The following is an 8,721-nucleotide window of genomic DNA, read 5'->3' on the forward strand; positions in this document are numbered from 1 at the left end:
TAGCACCTTCTGTCAGACAAATCCCAAGCAAGGATGCCCAGCAAGGATGTCCTCTTAGCCCATTTTCTGGAGCTATAACAAAATACTGGAGGATGGATTCTTTATAGAGAAAAGAGGTTTCATTAGCTCACAGTTCTGAAGCTTTGAGAGCATGGTGGCAACTTTTGCTTGGTTCTGACGAGGGCCACACGAGGAATAACAGCAGGTACACACTGTGAGCAAGAGTGACCCACGGCACAGGTGAAGAGAGATTCAGGGAGAAATTCAGCCACACTCACTGATGACCACACTCATGAGAACTAACCCAGCTCCACACAGCTGACCAACTCCTGAGATGCTGCACAGCTCCATCCATGAGGAAGATTCCCTACTCATCTCCTGCTAGGCATCCACACCTCAGAGTCATACTGGGAGCCAAGTTCTACAGCTGTCCCTTGGGGGACAGACCACCTCCACACCATAGCAATGACACCATTCTCAAGGGGTCCACAGGCTCGTCCCACACCAAGAGCTGCCCTTGCTCCTCAGGGCTGAGCTCATGTCTGAGACCCTGGGGCTAAAAGTCAAGTCCAAGGGACCCATTGTTCATGGTAAGTCGAGGTCCGAGCAGTGGCTCTGGATACCAAACAGTTACTCAAGACAGAGTTTGTCCAGTTGGTCGCAACAAGCATTCCTAATGTCCTGGCCCCAGCTAATCACCACCATTCAGGTTACACAGCTGAGGCCAGCAAAGCAGCCCAGGCCACAGGCTCCAGCAGAAAGGATGAGCAAACAGACCTGCAGACCATGGAAGTGCCTGTGTCTGCAGCAGGGTCCTGCGTCTCCTTTCCTGGCCTCTGATCCACTTGGGTGAGGAATCCCTAAAAATGTTGACCTGGAGGCTTCCCGAGAGGTTAAGATGTTTTGGTTCCTTCTGGTACCTGAATTCCTCCCCCATGTCAGAATCCTCTTCCACGGTCTTCCAAGGTCCAAACTGTCCTTCAGAGTGCTAATGAAGAAAAGGCCTCGATTTTCTGCACACTCTTCCTGGCCGGACGCCCCTAGACATGTCCCTTTTACCCACCCTCTGCCCAGTGAGGTTTGCTTTGTTATTACATCCACCTTGCAGATGGGGAGGCTGCCTTATGTGTGAAGCTATATGGTGGGTGCTGGAGCCAGGGCGGGGCAGAAATTGAACCCAGCATCCACCTTTCGCAATCCCTATACCTGCTCCCTGTAGTTTGATGAGCAAGAAGTATCTAATGGGCTTAAGATGTTGAATTTTTGGGCCAGGGATTTAGCTCAGTAGTTTCGCCGCCTACTGCGCAAGCACAAGGACCAGAGTTCGAGCCCCAGTACAAAAAAAAAAAAAAGATGTTGAATTTTCACTTGCTCATTGCAAGACTCCTAAGAAGTCACTTCTGACCCTTCCAATTTGCACTCTAGCTCTGGGGCATTACAACCAATCCCAGGATCACCCAGCAGGGAAATCTGAAAGAGATGGACCAGTTGAACTTTCCCGATTACATCTTTAGAAATAACTGCTCTGTGTTTTCCCAAGGTCATGCAGGAGGAAAAGTGATTTCCAAGGTAGACTGGGTGCCAGTTATGAATTTAATATGCAAACAGTGTGAGCTTGCTACCCTTTAAAAGTCCTGGGGTACAGCTGACTAACATTAAATACAAAATGTCCTTCTGTCTCTAGCATTCATTTGCCAGTCACATTGTCAGTTAAAAGTAGTCATTTTGAAAGCAGTAATTCATTCTCTATGGTCCTTCCTTAACACAATTTTCAGCCTGCAATTTAGATGATAGGAAAATTACAACCTCAGTGAACTATATTATGTGATATAAATGTTATTGCAATTAAACCTGCTAGGAACATGCACACATGCACACGCGCATGCAACACAAATACAACTGCTCCAGGATGTGGTGTAAGTAACTCTTCTTACCCATAAAGCAAGGGGCTCTATGACTATGCTACGATATGGAGACCAAATAGTTTTCACCAAGAAACCAAGTTTCTATGTTTAGACAAAAATTGTAGTGAAATGACAGTGAATGGAAGGTGACTGGAGATCTGAGTCTTGCATCTACTGGTCAAGATATGAGCATTTTGGACTGCTTTTATGTTACTGGGGGGGGTTGTTTTGTTTTTGGTTTTTTTTGGTAACAGGGATTGAACTCGGGTCCTTCCACTTTCAAGGCAGGAGGCAGAAGCATTGAGCAAAATCCCTGGCCCTACGTTATTAGGGTGATTGGCCAGCGGCCATGAAAGCTAGAAGCTAAGGGTGATCCAAGATACTTCCCCTCATCCACAAAGCTGACCAGGCGTCATGGTCTGAGCCACCTGGAGATCTTGATTCTGCCCCATGCGTGACAGCCTGGCCTCTTTGCAGGATCAGCGCATCACTGCCACTGGGATCCCCCCGGCAGTGTCTTCTCCCAGTGCACTCTTTTTTTTTTTTGTTCCGGGGCCTTACGCTTCCCAATGCATTCTTAATGCTGCTGCCGTGAAGATGTGGATCCCATTAGGCTGTTCTGTTCAGAGCCTGCAGAGACCCTCAGATGCTTCAGTGTCAATGCCAGTGCCACTCTCGGTCAGGAAGGCCACTCCCCAACCCATTTTTCATCTGAACTCTTTCAGTGGATATTTCTGGTCATCTTTTACCATCCAGTTCAGATCCTGCCTCTTCTGGGAAGCCTAATGCACTAAAATCCCAATGAAGCAACTTCTTCTCCACTAACTGTGTCCACCATGGTGCTGAGCACCACTAGGTGTGATCAAGACTGGGCACTTCATGGGATCAGGGGCTACAAGAGACCCAGTCTTACTCAATTTCAGGGCACTCCTGCTGTGTTGAGAGAAAACTAGGAAAAACCAACGCAAGGTTTCAGAACATTGGGTTATTACATGGCGAATATCTTTTAATCACATTAGGTTAATTCTGTGGTTGTGTTTATAGCCTCCTTTGGAGATTACCTGAGGCTAAATGCAAAGGCTTGTAGAATATGAGTTTAGACCTCACAGCTTTCCTGCTCCACACTCTGAGTGCCTGTACACAACAGGCCCTATTCTTCAACTGCTGTATGACCCCTCCTAGGTCTAGCCTGTCAGAAGCAATTGATAAATGTTAACTAAATTGCATTAGAAAGACCAAAGATCTCTTTAAGTTTCAAGTAAGTAAAAAAAGACTAGCTATTTTGTGTTATTTTTAACATTATATTTTTAAATCATGCTTTTCTCCCTAGATAAATTAATCAGATAAAGCTAGCTGCTGTAATAAGTACTTAAAAAGGTGTAAAACTGTTCAAGACTATAGAAGCCTTTCTCCCTCATGTACAAAACCCAAAAGGTATCTATCTCTCCTTCACGCAATAATTCCAGGGTGAGACCCTTCTAAAGCAGTGGTTTTCCAGTCCTCTGCATTGAGTTAGGAAAAGTGAGGAGCTCTCCTGGTAGGAGGTTTTGGCTCATGCTCCATTGGCTGGAAACAGTCATATGACTGTAGGGGTGCTGGGAAAACGTAGGCCATCTGTGTCTGGGAAGAAGAGGAAACCAGTGTAGTGAGCACAAAGCCAGTCTCCCCATGTTTTTATTAAACTTAAGAATTGTACGGCAAAAGTATATTGAAAGTGTTGACAAAGAAAATGATAACAATCCTAATAAAATAATTACCTGAATGCTGACTATGTACCAGATGCTAATCCCTACATACATAACACCCTTTTTACTCTTGAATAAATGAAAGGTAGATATTCTTGTCTTTTCCTTAAAGACAGAAAAAACCAAAGCTGAGTGGGAAAGTAATTTGAGGTCATACAGTAGCATAGGAATTTGAATCTGTGTCTGGCAGAGTTTCTAGTCTGGAATTTTTCTCCTAGTATTTTCTTAAAAATTAATCTTCAAAATGGAATATAAGTTCCACATATAATAGAGTGAATGTCAGAGAACAACAATATGTAACATGTTGGAGACTAAGGTGGCTGTGGGAAGACATCCACTTAACCTTCTTACTTGACAGGTGAGAAATGAAGACCCAGAGACATCTCATTGACAGAACCCCAAACTGGCCATCTGTGGCTGACTTTCCAAACCCAAAGTCTTGCCCAAAGGAGTCATGAGGCCACTAGATTAAATAATAACAGTATGGATCAAAGTGATTTTCAGAGCTAACTTGGGATCGATAGGTGGATATGCCCGTACTAGACACTAAACAGGCTGGTTTCTAGTACTGTTCTGTGCTGGGCCTTAACATAAGCAACTTTCAAGAACTCCTGAGATGGCTAAGAGAAGATGGTACAGAATGGCCTCAGAGTCTCTGGTTCTTAAGATACACAGGTATTTAGGGAGACCTGGACCCTCTGATATCACATATGGCAATAAGCTTGGGTCTCCTTGTTCGGGTGTAGGAAGCAATGAGTCCTAACCAACCCAGGCACAGGGAGTCAGATTCACTGGGGTTCCTCCAGTTTCCTGTGCCAGAGGACAAGATCAGCCTCCTCTATAACCTCTCACCACTCACCATCAATCCTGGCACAACACCAGATACAAATCACAGACATTCAATATATTTTATGCATAAATGAATTTGAGAAGAAGAGACAGAAATGTTAGTGGTTTATCCCAAGTGAATCAGAACTTTCCACATATATATAAAAGTGTCTATGTTTTCTCAGTGTCTCTATATCAAAGTTCACACATGTTATGGTTTAGGTGTAAAATGTCCCCCAAAAGTCTCATGTTTGGAGATGGGGCCTTGTTGGAAGAGTAGAGGTCACTGAAGCATAATCTGGAAGGATGCATTCTTGTCCTAGGCTCCTCCCTTCTCTCTCTGCCTCCTGGTTGCCATGGTGTGAGCAGCTTTCCTCTTCCAGTTCCTTCCTCCATGCTGTTTCTGCCTCAGAGCCAGCCAACAATGGACTAAATCTACTGAAACTGTGAACCAAATAAACCTCTCCTCCTTTAAGTTGCAGGTGTCAGGTATTCTAGCCCAGCAAAAGGAAAGTGACGAACACAAAACAGTTTTTATTCTTCTGATAAGGATGAAATGGGCTCTTACCAACCTAATCTACTTATGATGTAGTCAAGTCTACTTTTACAGCATCTGCAAAAATAACAGTCAGTTTTACTTATTATTTTCATCCAGTCTTTGAGCTTCATTACTCTGTAAGTCTGATTGTGCAAGTTCAATATTTTTGACTCTATTTTCTGTATGGTATATAAAAATAACATATCTAAATGGGAAAACTATAACAAAGAAAAACTAGTGGCATGCAGATGGGATTCCTCCCCACCTTTGTGCCTAGATTATTTCCTTCTTCCAACCCAAGAGCCATTTTTGACCTGACTTAAAGTTAAGCAGATTTTCAAAGCTGTGAGAAATGCTATTAATTCAGAAAATTAGTTCTGACTTACCTGTTTTCAATTAATTCACAGGCACTGAGCTAATTTGGATTCCATTCAGACTGTAAACCCTTCTCTGTGAACAGAGGCCCAGCACACTGTTGGAATGACAACCAGCTGAGGTTTGTTAGTGTGCTAGGACATGTTTTCCGAGTGAGTGTATGGTGTGAAAAGGCTCAATTTTGATAATGGATGTGCCTCTCTGAGCTTTTAATTCCATGTTTAATTGGGCACAAAATTCAGGCTCTTCAATTTGGCGTGGGTGCTGGGCAGAATAATCAAACCCATGGTACAGTGGGTGGAGTGGATCAGGGCTCCAACTCTGAGCTTTGGTTTTCCCGTCTTTAAAAGCACCAAGGAAGCCCCCAAGTGAAATCTATGGGGTTAAAGCCTGTTTTTAACCAACAGAAACTAGGGAGAAATCACTTTGACTGGGTTAAGTGCCTGTGACAGGGAGGAGTGTTAAATAATCAGCAAAGAACTTTCTGGTACCATCCAGGACACCAGTGTTGGCCATGGCACATCTCTCACTCAACCCAAGGAAGCGAAAAGCACCAGAGAGATCATGTCCTCTCATCCCTCCCCCGTGACAGAGGGGACTTGCTTAGCTCCACCCCTCCCTAAAGGACCCAGTTAAAACTCTCTTGCACAGGATGAAGTCTTTCTGATTAAACCATTTGAAATGCTGTTCCTTTGGAGTGGGGTCCCCAACAGTGAGCAGAGTCGATGATTTTTTAATAAACTATTCATCTGAAACCATCAGTCAGGAACTTGCATTTCCACGGAGAAACGTAAAGGATTCCTTTTCTGCTTTGTTCTTTCTGTTGTAACTCTGTCGTGCCTCTGACTTTGGAGTTATCCTGAGGGTGAGCAGAGACTTAGCTGAATGCCAGTGGCTGACAGTGAAAGTTGTCCTCACAGTGGCAATGTGGCCCTGCTGGGTGCCTCCTGTCTGCAGTGCTTTCTCTTTCAGGCCTGACTTTTTCTTGAATTTTCACTGTTATGTCTTCTCAAACCCGTGAAATTTTAGATGGATGTTTTTAGTCTGGGGAAACTAGGATGAAGTCTGTGTCTTTATTTATTGCTGATTTCTAAAGTTCATTCTAGTCAGGGAACAGAGAATCGATTAATTCTCCAGGCTCACGGAGAACTTGTCTAAATGTTCCAGGGATGTTTTTAAAAGAAATCACACTCTCTAAGGGGAGGAGGGATTTGTATGTATGTCTATTAGAGCAAGCTTCTTGTTGATTTTTCCTGAACAACTTTGTTGTTGTGTTGTCCTGAGCAATTTTCATGTGCTTTAATCTCTCTGCTTTTGAAGGTTGGGTTGTGATAGCCTGTTAAGCTTACAGATTGTATTTATCCATGGCCTCTTAGGCTTTGCTTTATATTTTTCAAAGTGAAATTTCTAGGTTCGTGGTTGGTTTTTCTTTCCTTCTTCTCCTTCTCCTCCTCCTTCCTCTTCTTCTCCTCCTTTTTTTATTTTATTTGTTTGTTTTTTCTAGTTCTCGGGATTGAACCCAGGGTCTCACACCTGCTAGGCAAATGCTCTACCCCTGAGCTACATCCCCAGCCCTCATGATTATTTCTTTTTAAAATAAATTTTTGGACGCATAATACTTGTATGTGGTTATGGGCACCACGTGGTGCTTCAATACGCATATGCATTATGTAACATTCAAGTCAGGGTTGGCATGTTGCTGTAATTTGGATCCTCAATGTTCCCCCAAGGCTTCTGTGTCAAAGGCTTGTTCTGTACCTTGGTGCTATTGGGAGGTGACAGAAACTTGATGGTTGGGGCCGAGTGGGAGGTCTTAGGTCATTGGGGTGCCTTTGAAGGGGACAATGGGGTCCCAGCCCCCTCATCTGCTATTTTGCTTCCTGGCTCCAACACATGCCACCTGCTGTGCTGGGCTGCCTCAATGCAGGCCACAACCAGCGAGGCCAAGTGGCCATGAACCAAAACTTCTGAAACTTCACCCTAATAAACCTTTTGTCTTTATAAATTAATATCTCAGGTATTTGTTATAGTAACAGAAAGTTAACTAATGCATTATCTATCATTAGTTATCATTTCTTTGTAGTTAAAACATTCAAAATCCTTTCTTCTAGCTTTTTTTAATGAACAGTGCATTATCATTTGTCTACAGTCACCCCACTGTAGAACGGAGCACCAGATCATGTTCCTCTTATAACCCTTAGTACCTATTTTCCCATCCTTCCCAGTATTTTCCCATCTTTCCTTTCCCACACTCTGGTTCAAGATTGTTTTGTCATAATTACAGGTGATTCCTTTTTTTAAAAAAATCTGTTGTACATACCTTTTCTCATTTCAGCACTTGTATTGTAAATTCCATTTTGTCTGCTATGAACACAGCTTTCTTTGGCTTAGATTTGCTCAGGATATCTTTTCTTAATGCTTTATTTTCAACTTTCTGTGTCATGTTGGCATAAACTCATTTGAAAAGACTCTGACTTATTTTGTTTTTCAAAAAACACAAATATCATCCAGTCATAAATCTGGGATGATTTAAAAAGAGAAGAAAAGAAAAGCTGTCCTCAAAACCAGATTCTTCAAATACTTTAAACAATCTGAAAATCCACAGAAATCATAGAAACAAAATTTGTTCCTTTCTCTATTCACCTGGACTTGGGAGATTTTCACACCCCAAGCTGCTGCCTTATTTTTCTCTTATCTTTCAGGGAAATCTTGGATGACAGCTCAGAGACGCTCAGCCCTAAAGATCATTTCCCCTATATGAAGGTAATAATGGTGTAACAGCTCTCCATACCCTTCAGGGAATGTTATGTTTAGATGAGAAAAACATCCCTAAAAGCATTTGTGAGAGATGACTGAGTGTTTTTATCAGCAGTGATAGGGACTTTTCCCCCCATAAATATATGGCATTCAATAACACAATCTCCTTCCCCAGCTAACTGCACGTGTCCTTCAAAGGTACTCTCCCTCCAGCCATGTGACCATTCAGCAGAGAAGAATCAGCCCGTTTACATAACAGCTGTTATGTGAACGCTGACATATTACTTCAGGGCCTTCTGCCTATAATGGGTTTTTCAAATGTGTTGCCATGTTCAGTTGATTAGTTGTGGGTGATCTGAAATGTCAAACTATTAGCTTTGACAACTACTGCCTAGGTTACTATCTTCAGAAAATATCTTTTTAATAATATAACTGTTTGTAAGTGGAAAAGGTGATGTTCAAAACACAAAGTGACAGTAAGTATGGATTGCTGAATCACTGATGGCTCAGGTCCCTCCTTCTCTTCCCCTTGCCTGGTCTGGGCAGGCATTCCAGGAACCCCTAGTCCTCCATG

This window comes from Heterocephalus glaber, unplaced genomic scaffold (assembly GCF_053883595.1).
Source record: "Heterocephalus glaber isolate CG9 unplaced genomic scaffold, H.glaber_assembly_v1.0 deba00001532, whole genome shotgun sequence".
Lineage (NCBI taxonomy): Eukaryota > Metazoa > Chordata > Mammalia > Rodentia > Bathyergidae > Heterocephalus > Heterocephalus glaber.